Consider the following 12,300-nt stretch of genomic DNA (forward strand, 5'->3'; position numbering starts at 1 on the left):
TGACCCTCTAACACTCCCTTAAATGCTATTGAATCATCACTTCTTCTAAAGACAGTGACACCTATATCAGTGAAAAGACAGTTGTATCCCATTTGACATAATTGAGATACAGAAAGCAAATTGTAATCTAATGAATCAACAAGAAAAACATTTGAAATGGAATGGTCAGGTGAAATAGCAATTTTACCCAAACCTTTGACCAAACCTTGATTTCCATCCCCGAATGTGATCGCTCTTTGGGGATCTTGGTTTTTCTCATATGAGGAGAACATCCTTTTCTCCCCTGTCATGTGGTTTGTGCACCCGCTGTCGAGTATCCAACTTGAGCCCCCGGATGCATAAACCTACAAAACAAGTTTAGTTCTTGACTTTAGGTACCCAAATGGTTTTGGGTCCTTTGGCATTAGACACAAGAACTTTGGGTACCCAAACACAAGTCTTTGACCCCTTGTGCTTGCCCCCAACATATTTGGCAACTACTTTGCCGGATTTGTTAGTCAACACATAAGATGCATCAAAAGTTTTGAATGAAATGTCATGATCATTTGATGCACTAGGAGTTTTCTTTCTAGGCAACTTAGCACGGGTTGGTTGCCTAGAGCTAGATGTCTCACCCTTATACATGAAAGCATGATTAGGGCCAGAGTGAGACTTCCTAGAATGAACTCTTCTGATTTTGCTCTCGGGATAACCGGCAGGGTATAAAATGTAACCCTCGTTATCCTGAGGCATGGGAGTCTTGCCCTTAACAAAATTTGACAATCTTTTAGGAGGGGCACTAAGTTTGACATTGTCTCCCCTTCGGAAGCCAATGCCATCCTTGATGCCAGGGCGTCTCCCATTATAGAGCATACTTCTAGCAAATTTAAATTTTTCATTCTCTAAGTTATGCTCGGCAATTTTAGCATCTAATTTTGCTATATGATCATTTTGTTGTTTAATTAAAGCCATATGATCATGAATAGCATCAATGTTAACATCTCTACATCTAGTACAAATAGATACATGCTCAACAATAGATGTAGACGGTTTGCAAGAATTAAGTTCAACAATCTTAGCATGTAGAATATCATTTTTATCTCTAAGATCGGAAATTGTAATTTTGCAAACATCAAAATCTTTAGCCTTAGCAATCAAATTTTCATTTTCTAATCTAAGACTAGCAAGAGAGATGTTCAATTCTTCAATCCTAGCAAGCAAATCATCATTATTATCTCTAGGGTTGGGAATTGAAACATTGCGAACATGAGAATCAACCTTAGCATTTAAACTAGCATTTTCATGTCTAAGGTTGTCAATCATCTCACGGCAAGTGCTTAGCTCACTAGATAATTTTTCACATTTCTCAATTTCTAGAGCATAAGCCTTTTTAACCTTAACATGTTTCTTGTTTTCTTTAATTAGACAATCCTCTTGGGAATCCAAAAGGTCATCCTTTTCATGAATAGCACTGACTAATTCATTTAATTTTTCCTTTTGAGCTATGTTAAGGTTGGCAAAAAGGGAACGCAAACTATCCTCCCCATCACTAGCATTATCATCACTAGAAGATTCATATTTAGTGGAGGAGTTAGATTTAACCTTTTTCTTTTTGCCGTCCTTTGCCATGAGGCACTTGTGGCTGACGTTGGGGAAGAGGAGTCCCTTGGTGACGGCGATGTTGGCGGCGTCCTCGTCGTCGGAGGAGTCGCTTGAGCTTTCGTCGGAATCCCACTCCCGACAAACATGGGCATCGCCGCCCTTCTTCTTGTAGTATCTCTTCTTCTCCTTTCTTCTCCCCTTCTTGTCGTCGCCTCGGTCACTGTCACTAGATATAGGACATTTAGCAATAAAATGACCGGGCTTACCACATTTGTAGCACACCTTCTTGGAGCGGGACTTGTAGTCTTTCCCTCTCCTTTGCTTGAGGATTTGGCGGAAGCTCTTGATGACGAGCGCCATTTCCTCATTGTCGAGCTTGGAGGCGTCTATTGGTTGTCGACTTGGTGTAGCCTCCTCCTTCTTGTCTTCCGTCGCCTTGAATGCGACGGGTTGAGCTCCGGATGTGGAGGGTTCGTCGAGCTCGTTGATCTTCCTTGAGCCTTCGACCATGCACTCAAAACTAACAAAATGCCCGATAACTTCCTCGGGGGTCATTTTAGTATATCTACGATTACCACGAATTAATTGAACTTGAGTTGGGTTAAGGAAAATAAGGGATCTTAGAATAACCTTAACCATTTCGTGGTCGTCCCATTTTACGCTCCCGAGGTTGCGTACTTGGTTCACTAGGGTCTTGAGCCGGTTGTACATGTGTTGTGGCTCCTCCCCTTTGTGAAGCCGGAACCGACCGAGCTCCCCCTCGATCGTTTCCCGCTTGGTAATCTTGGTAAGCTCGTCTCCCTCGTGCGCGGTTTTGAGTACATCCCAAACTTCTTTTGCGCTCTTCAACCCTTGCACTTTGTTATACTCCTCTCTACTTAGAGAAGCGAGGAGTATCGTTGTCGCTTGAGAGTTGAAGTGCTCAATTTGGGCCACCTCATCCTCATCATAATCTTTGTCCCCTATAGATGGTACCTGTGCACCAAACTCAACAACATCCCATATACTTTTGTGGAGTGAGGTTAGATGAAATCGCATTAAATCACTCCACCTAGCATAATCTTCACCATCAAAAGTTGGTGGCTTGCCTAATGGGACGGAAAGTAAATGTTTAGATGTACGAGAGTAGTGCAAGGGGATCTTACTAAACTTCTTACGCTCTTGGCGTTTAGAAGTTACGGAGGGCGCATCGGAGTCGGGGGTCGAGGTTGATGAAGTGTCAGTCTCGTAGTAGACCACTTTCCTCATCCTCTTTTCTTTGTTCTTACTCCGGTGCGGCTTGTGGGAAGAAGATTTTTCCTTCTTCTCTTTGTGGTGAGAAGAAGATTTCTTCTCCTTCCCTTTGTTGGAGGAGCTCTTCTTCTTCTCCCTCCTTTTGGTACGGGACTCTTCCGATGAAGTGCTCCCTTGGCTTGTAGTGGGCTTTTCGCTGGTCTCCATCTCTTTCTTGGCGTGATCTCCCGACATCACTTCGAGCGGTTAGGCTCTAATGAAGCACCGGGCTCTGATACCAATTGATAGTCGCCTAGAGGGGGGGGGGGTGAATAGGGCGAAACTGAAATTTACAAAATTAATCACAACTACAAGCCGGGTTAGCGTTAGAAATATAATTGAGTCCGCGAGAGAGGGTGGGAAACAAATCGCAAGCAAATAAGAAGTGTGACACGCGGATTTGTTTTACCGAGGTTCGGTTCTCGCAAACCTACTCCCCGTTGAGGAGGCCACAAAGGCCGGGTCTTTTTCAACCCTTTCCCTCTCTCAAACGGTCCCTCGGACCGAGTGAGCTTTCTTTTCTCAATCACTTGGAACACAAAGTTCCTACAAGGATCACCACAAGATTGGTGTCCCTTGCCTCAATTACAAGTGAGTTTGATCGCAATGAAAGAATCAAGAAAGCACGATTGCAAAAGCCAAGCGACAAGAGCGACAAATAACACACGGATCACTTTCTCTCTCAAGCCACTAATCACTAATGATCTCTTTTCTCAATTGTGAAACTTGGAGAGATGGAGGCTTTGAATGTGTCTTGGAATGGATTGCTAGCTCTTGTATTGAATGTTGAAGGTTGGAATGCTTGGATGTGATGAATGGAAGTGGTTGGGGTTGTATTTATAGCCACCAACCACTTCCTAGCCGTTGGGCCTTTCTGCTGAGCGCGGACGGTCCGCCCTCCTGGTGCGGACGGTCCGCCCCTGTAGATCAACGACTGAAAATGCAACGGTCAGCAGTAACGGCTATATCAACGGCTATATTGCATTTAATGCGTCGTCAGATGTCAGACAGAGCCAGTCGCGGACGGTCCGGTCGTGCACCCCGGACGGTCCGCGAGGCCCCCTATAATTCATTTCTCCGAACCCGTCACCTTCGGGTTTTTCGGTTTCTTACCGACCGGACGGTCCGCGCCTGAGGCCGGACGGTCCGCGCGAGGGCTCGGACGGTCTTCGTTTTTCCTCCGGACAGTCTGTAGTGGAAACTTGTGTTTTTGCATTGGTTCTGTCCGAGGGTCATTCTTGTGTCGCGGACGGTCCGCCACAGGGGCCCGGACGATCCGCGCTTGGCCTGTTTTTCCAAAAAACTTCTCCTGTCCGGAATAATCTACGGTATTCCGGACAGTCGAATTAGAATAGTTGTAGATGAACCTTTGGCACCTGTAGAACATACAATCTGGAGCAAACTAGTTAGTTCATCAATTTGTGTTGGGCAATTCAACCACCAAAATAATTTAGGAACTAGGTGTAAGCCTAATTCCCTTTCAGTTGGCGGGGCGGCCGTCGTGCGTGCGCGAGCCGTTCGAGGAACGGGTCACGGGTGCACCGTCATCACGCCGTGGGAGGAGGCTCTCCTGCTGTCCCAGGATGGGACGTGAGCCTGGCTGACGACGTGACTGCTGCGCCCGCCCGCCTGCCACCGCCATTACTGCCGGCCCACTTTCGGCCGCTTTGACCAACGCGCCAGGCTGGCGCCGCTGGGTCGTGCGCTGGTTGCCCTGAGTTGCGGCACAGGCTCCGCAACCGAAGAGGCGCGACGGTGGCACAAGTGGCGGTGTGGTTGCTTGCATGTAGCAACTGGCGCGCCGGTTGCTTGACGCGTGGGCCTGGGCTTCCAAGCTGGCGTGTCAGAAGTCGGAGAAGCGCGTCCACCTGGCGTGGTTGCATGCCGCCTGCATGGCTGCCCGCCCCTTCCGCCCGTTGGTCTGGGCAAAAGTGGGGGGTCGCTTGTAACCGCTGGGCGGTCGTGCGCACCACGCGCGGCGGTTTGGCTTCTTCTGCCCTGAGCCGGTTTGCATGACATGCGGGACCCAGCCCCCGAATCGCAGGGGAGGGCCTTGGAGCGTGTTGGAGAAGACTCAGCCCGTGGCGTCTGGGGGCGCACGTAGGGAGAGTTGCCTTTAAAAGGAGGGAGACTCCTTTCAGAAGGCAACCATGTCTTCTTCCTCCCTTATGCGTCGTGTCTTTCCATCTTCCAAGCCCCCGGATGGGGGGTATCCGCCGCCTTTCCGCCTCCTCGTTGGAGGAACGCAACCCCATGGGAGTTGGTACCTCTCAGCCATCGTTCGGCTTCAAGGATTTTCATCATGCAGCCCGGCTGCACCCCTCCACCGGTGGTCACCCAGGATGGCGACCTCCGGCTTGATGGTGGGGGAAAGCGAGCCGGGCTGCGACCTCTGCCCCTCCCTCAGCCTCAAAGATTTTCATCACCAAGGCTGGGGAGGGGAGAGTGCCGAGTTGGGGTCGGCCCCTGCGCGGGCGGTGGCCCGCTCCTTCACTCAGTGATCGGAGGGAAGGGCGGCCGTCATCCGTGGCGCTGGCAGCTGCAGCGTGCCTGGCTTTTGGGCGTGAGTGGCTTCGGAGCCGCTCGCGGTGCCGGCATCCGCCACGACAGCTTGAAGAGGTTCTGCTGCCGGCGAGATAGCCGGGGCCGGCCACGGACTGACCTCCAACTCTACGGCCTTCTGCCCGTCCTTGCCTCACGAGTTTTGGCATGGGCGGGGGCCTCCTGGCGGCGGCATCTAGCCTGAGGTCAGCGTTGCCGCTGTTTGGCCCCCCGGAGCAGAAGTCGTCGTCGTCGCCGCTGCTGGAGCAGGTGACGGCGCACCGTTCGTCGGCCTTCCGTTGCTCCGCAGGCCTTCCCCCTCGGAGTGGAGTGGGGTTGTTCGTACCTGCGGAGGGGGAACCGGAGTTCCGTTCGTAATGGCATCTCGAATGCCGGTGTGTTTGTTCATTGTGGCTGTCGGGGCCTGAACATGTATGTAATTTCGGCACGGAGCCGTGTTTTTTCTTCATTTTCGAGCACTAAGTCTCGCCTGTTGATTATCTGAACCGCTTTACCAAGCATGAGTCGCCCCGTGTCAAGGTGACGAGTGAGGTATCCGTATCCCGAAGGCGTAGGAATCCCTCGGCCCGATCGGCCTTGTTGTCTGGGGCTCCTCTAGCTTAGTTAAAAAGACCCCTCGGCCGCCCTTCGATGAGCCGAGGCCAGGGGTAGCGATATCAGTATGAACAGGGGCGGATTTGGCTCGAGAATGGGAACCTGGTTGGCCGGAGCCTAGCCGTGTTGTCCGTCAGCGGAGCCGATGCCAAAGTCGATCAGTCGAGGCCTCGGGCCGGGCTGGCGCCCTTGGAAGCCGGTTGGCCGAGGCCCCAGGGGTAACCGGCCGAGCCGCCTGCTCGGGCCGGATTCCCGGAGAAGTCCCTGGACCGCGTCGCCGTCCGAGGCTGGGTCGGACTTTGCTGAAGACGTCGTCGATGCCGAGGGTGCTACGGCTCCCTTCAGCGTGAAGACCCGAGCCTGCAGGATCAGATCGTCTTGTAGCGTGTGCCTTCTGCGGCCGCCGAGGCCAGAAAACACACCCTCGCCGTGCTTGCGAAGCTGCGTCTTTTTTCCTCTTGTTTCGAGCATCTGGACTCTCTGTCGGTAACAGGGATGTTTGTGTGAGCGAGAGTTGCTTCTCGCGGAAGGGACGAGTGAGGTATCCGTATCCCAGAGGCGTGGGAATCCCTCGGCTCGGTCGGCCTTGCCGCTTACGCGTACTTTCACCCGTTCATGAGGCCCTGTCCCCGACTTAGTCGAGAAAGCTTGAAGGACTGCTTCGGCAGGAGAGCTTCCGAACGTGAAGACTTGTTCGGTCCACGGAGTCGCTTTATCCGAACGCGAGTTACTTATCGCAGAAGGTGATGAGTGAGGTATCCGTATCCCGGAGGCGTAGGAGTCCCTCGGCTCGGTCAGCCTTGGCTGCTTACGTGTACTCCGTCGTTTCCAGGATCCGCTTTCCGAAGTAGTCAAGAAGCACGAAAGAAATCCTGCTAAAAAGAGATCCTTTTTCGAGGAAAATTTCAACGCAGAGGGGGTTCCCCCCTTTTAGCCCCCGAGGGAGGGTCGGGCTTTGCCGAGGCGAGGCCGACCCTTCCTTGATGACTAAACTTTGCGTGGGTGCGAGGTATATGAGCAACTTGAAAACATCTTAAGGGTAGAAGCGACATAGCTGTTTGATGTTCCAAGCGTTGCCGTAGATCTCGCCTTGATTGTTGGCCAGCTTGTATGTTCCGGGCTTCAGAACTTTGGCGATGACGAATGGCCCTTCCCAGGGGGGCGTGAGCTTGTGCCTCCCTCGGGCGTCTTGCCGCAGCCGAAGCACCAGATCGCCCACCTGGAGGTCTCGGGACCGGACCCCTCGGGCGTGGTAGCGTCGCAGGGACTGCTGGTACCGCGCCGAGTGTAGTAAGGCCCTGTCCCGAGCCTCCTCCAGCTGGTCCAGCGATTCTTCTCGGCTAGCTTGGTTGCTTTGATCGGTGTAGGCCCTCGTCCTCGGGGAGCCGTATTCCAGGTCAGTGGGCAAGATAGCTTCAGCCCCGTAGACCAGGAAAAACGGCGTGAAACCCGCGGCACGACTCGGCGTCGTCCTTAGGCTCCAGACCACCGAGGGGAGTTCCTTCATCCACCGCTTGCCGAACTTGTTGAGGTCGTTGTAGATCCGAGGCTTGAGCCCTTGTAGAATCATGCCGTACGTTGGCACGCTCTACTTGCCCATTCGACATGGGATGAGCCACGGCGGCCCAGTCCACCCGGATATGGTGATCCTCGCAAAAATCCAAGAATTTTTTGCCGGTGAACTGGGTACCGTTGTCGGTGATGATGGAGTTTGGGACCCCGAAGCGATGGATGATGTTGGTGAAGAACGCCACCGCCTGCTCGGACCTGATGCTGTTCAGAGGTCGGACCTCGATCCACTTGGAGAATTTGTCGATGGCGACCAACAGGTGCGTGTAGCCCCCGGGCGCCTTCTGCAAGGGACCGACGAGGTCCAGACCCCATACAGCGAAGGGCCAGGTGATGGGTATCGTCTGCAGAGCCCGAGCGGGCAGGTGGGTCTGCTTCGCATAGAATTGGCACCCTTCGCAGGTGCGGACAATTCTAGTGGCGTCAACCACCGCCGTTGGCCAGTAGAAGCCTTGCCGGAAAGCATTCCCGACAAGGGCTCGGGGCGCTGCGTGATGGCCGCAAGCCCCCGAGTGTATTTCTTGCAGCAGTTCCCGACCTTCGGCGATGGAGATGCATCGCTGGAGGATGCCCGAGGGGCTGCGATGGTAGAGCTCCTCTTCATCGCCCAGCAAGACGAACGACTTGGCGCATCGCGCTACCCGCCGAGCCTCGACTTGGTCGAGGGGTAGCTCTCCTCGACGGAGATATTGCAGGTACGGGGCCTGCCAATCTCGATCAGGCGTGGCCCCGCTCTGCTCTTCCTCGACGTCCAGTGTCTCGCCCTCGGGGGCCGAGGGTACCTCGGGCTGAGCCGAGGGTACCTCGGGCTGAGCCGAGGGTGCCTCGGGCCGAGCCGAGGGCGCCTCGGGCTCGGGCGCGTCGTCGATCTTGACAGAGGGTCGATGCAGATCCCAGGAGAAGACGTCCGGGGGGATCGTCGTTCGCCCCGAGGCTATTTTAGCCAGCTCGTCTGCGGTTTCGTTGTAGCGCCGAGCGATGTGGTTGAGCTCGAGCCCGAAGAACTTGTCTTCCAGGCGCCGAACCTCGTCGCAGTAGGCCTCCATCTTCGGGTCGCGGCAGTGGGAGTTCTTCATGACTTGGTCGATGACGAGCTGCGAATCACCGCGGGCGTCGAGGCGTCTCACCCCTAGCTCGATGGCGATCCGCAACCCGTTGACCAGAGCTTCGTACTCGGCCACATTGTTGGACGCCGGGAAATGGAGGCGCAGCACGTAGCGCAGGTGCTTTCTAAGGGGCGAGATGAAGAGCAGGCCCGCGCCGGCTCCTGTCTTCATCAGCGATCCGTCGAAAAACATGGTCCAGAGCTCCGGTTGGATCGGAGCCGTCGGCAACTGGGTGTCGACCCATTCGGCCACGAAGTCCGCCAACACCTGGGACTTGATGGCCTTCCGAGGGGCGAACGAGATCGTTTCGCCCATGATTTCCACCGCCCACTTTGCGATCCTGCCCGAGGCCTCTCGGCACTGGATGATCTCCCCCAGGGGGAAGGATGACACCACAGTTACCGGATGAGACTCGAAGTAGTGTCGTAACTTCTGTCTTGTCAGGATCACAGCATATAACAGCTTTTGAACTTGTGGGTAGCGGATCTTGGTCTCGGACAGCACTTCGCTGACGAAGTAGACCGGCCTCTGAACGGGCAATGCATGCCCTTCCTCTTGCCTCTCGACCACAATCGCGGCGCTAACCACCTGAGTGGTCGCGGCGACGTAGACCAAGAGGGCTTCTCCATCCGCCGGGGGCACCAAGACAGGCGCCTTTGTAAGGAGCGCCTTCAGGTTCCCGAGGGCTTCCTCGGCCTCAGGGGTCCAAGCGAAACACTCGGCCTTCCTTAAGAGGCGGTACAGAGGCAGACCTCTTTCGCCGAGGCGTGAGATGAAGCGGCTCAGGGCCGCGAGGCATCCCATGACCCTCTGTACACCTTTTAAGTCATTGATGGGTTCCATGCTGGTGATGGCCGCGATCTTCTCCGGGTTGGCTTCAATGCCTCGCTCGGAGACGATGAACCCTAGGAGCATGCCTCGGGGCACCCCGAAGACACACTTCTCAGGATTGAGCTTGACTCCTTTCGCCTTGAGACATCGGAATGTCACTTCAAGGTCGGAGAGGAGGTCGGAAGCCTTCCTTGTCTTGACTACGATGTCATCGACGTAGGCCTCGACTGTGCGACCGATGTGTTCGCCGAACACATGGTTCATGCACCGCTGGTACGTCGCGCCCGCATTCCTCAAACCGAACGACATGGTGACATAGCAGTACATGCCGAACGGCATGATGAAAGAAGTCGCGAGCTGGTCGGACCCTTTCATCCGGATCTGGTGATACCCTGAGTAGGCATCGTGGAAGGACAGGGTTTCGCACCCAGCGGTGGAATCCACGATTTGATCGATGCGAGGCAGAGGGTAGGGAACCTTCGGACATGCTTTGTTGAGACCAGTGTACTCTACACACATCCGCCATTTCCCCCCTTTCTTCCTCACAAGCACAGGGTTGGCAAGCCATTCGGGATGGAATACCTCTTTGATGAACCCTGCTGCCATTAGCTTGTGGATCTCTTCGCCAATCACTCTGCGCTTCTCCTCGTCGAATCGGCGCAGAGGCTGCCTGACGGGTCGGGCTCCGGCCCGAATATCCAGCGAGTGCTCGGCGACATCCCTCGGTATGCCGGGCATGTCCGAGGGACTCCACGCAAAGACGTCGGTGTTTGCGCGGAGAAAGTCGACGAGCACTGCTTCCTATTTGGGGTCGAGCCCGGAACCGATCCGGATCTGCTTGGTGGTGTCGCCACTGGGGTCAAGAGGGACGGCCTTAACCGTCTCCGCTGGCGCGAAGTTGCCGGCATGGCGCTTCACGTCTGGCACCTCCTTGGAGAGGTTCTCCAGGTCGGCGATGAGGGCCTCGGACTCGGCGAGGGCCTCGGCGTACTCCACGCACTCCACGTCGCATTCGAACGCGTGTTTGTACGTGGGGCCGACGGTGATGACCCCGTTGGGGCCCGACATCTTGAGCTTCAGGTAGGTGTAGTTGGGGACGGCCATGAACTTCGCGTAGCATGGCCTCCCTAGTACGGCGTGGTAGGTTCCTCGGAACCCGACCACCTCGAACGTCAGGGTCTCCCTTCGGAAGTTGGAGGGCGTCCCGAAGCAGACGGGGAGGTCGAGTCGCCCGAGGGGCTGGACGCGCTTCCCAGGGATGATCCCGTGGAAGGGCGCAGCGCCTGCTCGGACGGAGGACAGATCGACGCGCAGGAGCTTGAGGGTCTCGGCGTAGATGATGTTGAGGCAGCTGCCCCCATCCATCAGGACCTTGGTGAGCCTGACATCGCCGACAACGGGGTCGACGACGAGCGGGTATTTCCCCGGGCTCGGCACATGGTCGGGGTGGTCGGCCTGGTCGAAGGTGATGGGCTTGTCGGACCAGTCTAGGTAGACTGGCGCCGCCACCTTCACCGAGCAGACCTCCCGGCGCTCTCGCTTGCGATGCCGAGCCGAGGCATTCGCCGCATGCCCTCCATAGATCATGAAGCAGTCGCGGACCTCGGGGAACTTTCCTGCTTGGTGATCTTCGTTCTTGTCGTCGTCGCGGGCCCTGCCACCCTCGGCGGGTGGCCCGGCCCTGTGGAAGTGACGCCGAAGCATAACGCACTCCTCGAGGGTGTGCTTGACGGGCCCCTGATGGTAGGGGCACGACTCCTTGAGCATCTTGTCGAAGAGGTTTGCACCTCCGGGGGGCTTCCGATGGTTCTTGTACTCGGCGGCGGCGACAAGGTCCGCGTCAGCGGCGTCGCGTTTCGATTGCGACTTCTTCTTGCCTTTCTTCTTGGCGCCGCGCGGAGCAGACGCCTCGGGAGCCTCTTCCGATGGGCGGCCCTGGGGCTGCTTGTCCTTTCGGAAGATAGCCTCGACCGCCTCCTGGCCAGAGGCGAACTTGGTGGCGATGTCCATCAGCTCGCTCGCCCTGGTGGGGGTCTTGCGACCCAGCTTGCTCACCAGGTCGCGGCAAGTGGTGCCGGCGAGGAACGCGCCGATGACATCCGAGTCAGTGATGTTGGGCAGCTCGGTGCGCTGCTTCGAGAATCGCCGGATGTAGTCCCGGAGCGACTCCCCCGGCTGTTGCCGGTAGCTTCGAAGGTCCCAGGAATTCCCGGGGCGCACGTATGTGCCCTGGAAATTGCCAGCGAAGGCTTGGACCAAGTCGTCCCAGTTGGAGATCTGCCCCGGAGGCAGGTGCTCCAACCAGGCGCGAGCAGTGTCGGAGAGGAACAGGGGGAGGTTACGGATGATGAGGTTGTCATCGTCCGTCCCACCCAGTTGGCAGGCAAGGCGGTAGTCCGCGAGCCACAGTTCCGGTCTCGTTTCCCCCGAGTACTTCGTGATAGTAGTCGGGGGTCGGAACCGGGTCGGGAATGGCGCCCGTCGGATGGCCCGACTGAAGGCCTGCGGACCGGGTGGTTCGGGCGAGGGACTCCGATCCTCCCCGCTGTCGTAGCGCCCCCCACGCCTGGGGTGGTAGCCTCGGCGCACCCTTTCGTCGAGGTGGGCCCGACGGTCGCGTCGATGGTGCTCGTTGCCGAGGTGGCCTGGGGCCGCAGGCGCGGTGTTACGCGTGCGCCCGGTGTAGACCGAGGCTTCCCGCATGAATCGAGAAGTCGCGGCATGAGGTTCCGAGGGATATCCCTGTCTTCGGGAGGCAGTGCTCTCGGCCCGTCGGGCCGCAGCG

Source organism: Zea mays, chromosome 1 (assembly GCF_902167145.1).
Source record: "Zea mays cultivar B73 chromosome 1, Zm-B73-REFERENCE-NAM-5.0, whole genome shotgun sequence".
Classification (NCBI taxonomy): Eukaryota; Viridiplantae; Streptophyta; class Magnoliopsida; order Poales; family Poaceae; genus Zea; species Zea mays.